Source organism: Coenobita brevimanus, chromosome 13, assembly GCF_032717465.1.
Source record: "Coenobita brevimanus isolate Jiangsu-jjx chromosome 13, ASM3271746v2, whole genome shotgun sequence".
Lineage (NCBI taxonomy): Eukaryota > Metazoa > Arthropoda > Malacostraca > Decapoda > Coenobitidae > Coenobita > Coenobita brevimanus.
This window is the reverse complement of record NC_136966.1, coordinates 10046715-10050700: the sequence shown is the minus strand read 5'-3', so window position 1 is coordinate 10050700 and position 3986 is coordinate 10046715. Positions and strand designations below refer to the sequence as shown.

The window sequence follows — 3986 nt, the reverse complement described above, 5'->3', positions numbered from 1 at the left end:
GGTAGTAGTAGTAGTAGCAGTGGTTGTAATAGTAGTAGTAGTAATACCGGCAGTGGTTGTGGTGGTAGTGTAAAGTGCACACACACACACACACACACACACACAGGATATCTCAGTAGTGACAACTCGAGTTCTCTTGAATCCTGTTTATTAAATATGTTATCTTTTTTCGCTTCCTCTCTCTCTCTCTCTCTCTCTCTCTCACTAGATATTGCTACCTGACATATCATTCTATGGCCACTGACTACATTAACTTCTTCATCGTAGTTACGTGGGTACTGTACTAGCTTTGTCACTCAGGTTGAAAGCAGGGTAACTTTTTTCCCTTCACCCTTTGTTGACCGTGGGATAAGTCTGGTAAATAAGGAATGTTCATGCAGGGAGACATCAAAGTATGAAATAAGAATTAGACTGATTATCATATTATTTAGTGTGAGTGCTGAGGTATTTTCCCTACGTACACTTCCTCCAAAACCTTCCTCGCAGTGGGTCTCCGATGATACTGGAACTGATCAGTGCAGGTTGTAATGTTTCAAGACTGACCTACTGTCTTAGGATATGAATACTTATATGATGATCAGTCTTGAGCGGTGTGTCACAAGCATGCAGTACACTCAATCTTCATCAGAGCAGGTTTACCATAGTGGAGTATTCACCGGAGAGTCTGCAATACCCAAAGCCGTAGTGCATCTATACCTGAGCAGAATGGGACTCTTCATAGTGGAAGTAAAAGCGCATATTTTTCTTCCGTTTTCACAGGTCCAGCGACTTCCGGCTACGCAAACACACTCCTGGCGTGCATGAGCATAGTCCTTGTGTTGTCAGTTTTCAACCTGATCATGATGGTTATCGCCTGGAGTCGCAAGGTACTGAAGACACTGCCTCTCTCCCTCCCTATCTTGCCTCCAGCCCACCCTACCCTGTTTTTCACCCACCCTACCTTACCTCTCACTCATCCAGCCTTTCCCCTCACTCACCCTACCTTGCCTCTCACTCACCCTACCTTGTCTTTCACCCACCCTACCTTGCCTTTCACTCACCCTACTTTGTTTCACACTCACCCAACCTTGTCTCTCATCCATTCTGCATTGCCTCTCACTCCCACTCTGCCTTGTCTCTCAACCACTCTGCTTCTTACCCACCTGGCCTTTCACCTAACCTGACTTGCCTCTCACCCTCCCTGCCATGCCACTCTCCCACCCTGTCTCTCACCCGCCCTGCCACGCGTCAACATTACCACTAACCTACCCTGTCCTGCCTCAAACTCGCTCTTCGTATCACCCAACATACTTCTTCACTCTTCTGCCTCATTAGCCCTGTCCTTCCCATCACCCATCACTGCTTTTTCTCCCAGCTTGCCTTTCACTGCCAGTCTGTTATGTCCAGCTTAAAAACGACAATAAGGGTAATACTGAACTGTTTATTATAATGACAAACTGGGGAACTGTAGGTCGGGATGTGATGTGCCTTCTTTGTGACTTAACACCTCAATATAATGGCGAATTCTGGTTGTTTTCATGGTGCTGTGAAGGGATTATATTCAAGTCAGGAAGCATGAGTAGTAAAGAAGGAGTTTAGAAGTCTATATCACATACATTTAGTTCAAAAAGTCTAGCGTAAGCTTAATATAATCCTCTAAAATTAGTACAATTAACATAAACCAGTACACCGTAAAAAGGACAAATTAGATACGCAAAAAAAAACTTCCCACAGCCATTGCCCACCAGCAGCCGAGCTATAAAGGCATCTTGAGGTCAACGTCACTGGTCTTTGTGCATGTAACCTTAGGTCATCAGATTCTTCATGTCCACTAAGTTTGGTGGCTCTAGCTTTAATCCTCCACGGAAAAATTAGGTGGCATTCGAAATAACCAGAAAAGTCCCAATTTTTTACCCCAGACAATCTCATACCTTTATCAGCCCATATCAACACTGCGTCCGCCTTAAGGCTATACTCGTATTGTAGTGAAATTGTAGTTTCCTAGCCTGAGCGCTCAAGAAACTGCATGGCTGACTCACTGTCTTGTGTTCCGGATAATATATGAAGATCCAGTTGACGGACTGACACTGTATTTGGCCAAAAGAAGCGGACAGCCGTTCAGCTAAGTTTGACCAAGTTTGAAGGCTCTACAGTAAGTCAAAAAGTCTTTGAAATATCGCAGTTTTAAATTAAATAAGAATAATAATATTCACAGGCATAATAAAACTTCCCACATGAATGCGGGAAGTTCCAGTAACACGTAATGGGATAAGTTAATGATGTATATGTAGAGTGAGACAGGGGTGATTAGAAGTGAAAACCTTACTATATGTGTGAGCGAAGGGAGTCGCGGTCGTCAGCACTTTCTGGAGGCAAACTTTTCGCTGGGTATTAAGTGTCGAGTGAGCAAATATTCTTTCGCTACAGCCTGACTGAAAACTGTTATTTCTGTAGCCATAGCTTAGCAGAGAAATATGATGCTACTTACGAAGAAGTGTTATGTAAAGTTTACAGAGCCTTAACACTGTCTTTTTCTGCTACTGAACTACACGCGATAAGCTGCAAAAGGACGAGACTCTAGGCCAAGCTAAAGTGAAAGAACTGTAGTGTGTGTTAACCAAAGTACAATAGCGAAACACTGTTGGCAGTCGACATACCGTAACTAACTTTCATGGGACAAGGAAGTTACTGTATACTGAAGGATGAGAGTGTGGAATAAATATGGGTATATCATGGGGGAGCAAAACATAGTGGACAAATTTGTAACCACCGACCCTGCAGTGGTTTATCTATAAGGATCGTACCGACCATGGTAAACGGGAGGTTAAGACTAAGGAGGAGGAAGATGGTCTGGAAGGAGAATATAAAATGTCGAATAAAGATCTTCAGCTGAACTCAGATAGGCTGTCCCGATGTCGATATGTCCCAACAGCCATCTCTGAATACGTTAGACAATAAATGAGAAACCGACAAGTAAGCATTTTTTTTTATTTTTTTCAGAAGAGAAACTGGACAAAACTAACACCAGATTCCAACATGGAGGATGAGGGTGCGTACATGGAGCCGATGACCGACCCCAAGAAAGAAGCCTCGCCTGAACACATCTACGACGAAGCCTCATCTAAATACCTCTACGATGTGGTACTTAAAGTTGGGAAAGAAAACGTACTCGCTGACCACATCTACGAGAAGATGAATTAGGCCGGCAGTCTCACCGCCACCAAGGCATCACATCGGCGACAAAATTCATCTTCATCATTATCTCAACCCCATATCATACCTTAAATAGGGGCAAGGTTGGATCCACAATGAATAGAATATAAAGTCCCAGAATGAGATAATTACCACACAGCATGGGGAGCGAAATGGGCCAGGCACTCATTTACACATAATCCACGCCTTCGGAATCCTGGCTCAGCCTCGGTTATTCTAAACATTTCATTCGTATTTTTCTGTTGAGATATTTTGTCCATACACCTGATGTATAATGATCCTGCTCATTACCAAAATATGAAAGGCGTGGTAATTAGCGCTTAATCCATCCATCCATTTCTATCTCTTGTAAGTTTATTAGTTCCATCAATTTCCATATGTAATGATGATTGATGATGACGATGATGATGACTGCTGCTGCTGCTGATGATGATGATAATGATGATGATTTCTGGTGCAGTTGGTGGTGATGCTGCTGCTGCTGCTGATGATGATGATCACAATAAGTCAGATACCTCGAAGCTTGCCTTCATGCACCATATTTGCTTTCTCTATCTGAACATATATTTAGCGGTAAGAGAAATGGCAGCAGACATGAGTCATGAAGATGTTCCACGAGTTAAGTGAAGAAGTGATGTTGCTGGGTTAGAAGGGTATCAAGGAAGTGGAAGAAACACTGTGTAAATTAGTGCTGTTTGCTTATAATGGGCAATGACCCATACCTGAACGACTGCACCCATCGTAATAATCCTTCCTCAAACGCAGATCAAGACACGTTAGTCTCGCTCATTAAG

The 3986-nt window shown here is 43.1% G+C and overlaps 1 long non-coding RNA gene across 1 annotated transcript; it reads left to right on the top strand.

Moving 5' to 3' along the window:
* Window positions 1-765: 765 nt before the first annotated feature.
* Window positions 766-3529, top strand: LOC145416059 (uncharacterized). Its single transcript, XR_013900196.1, has 2 exons — window positions 766-866; window positions 2980-3529. It is a non-coding gene; the product is annotated as an uncharacterized LOC145416059 (long non-coding RNA).
* Window positions 3530-3986: the final 457 nt, after the last annotated feature.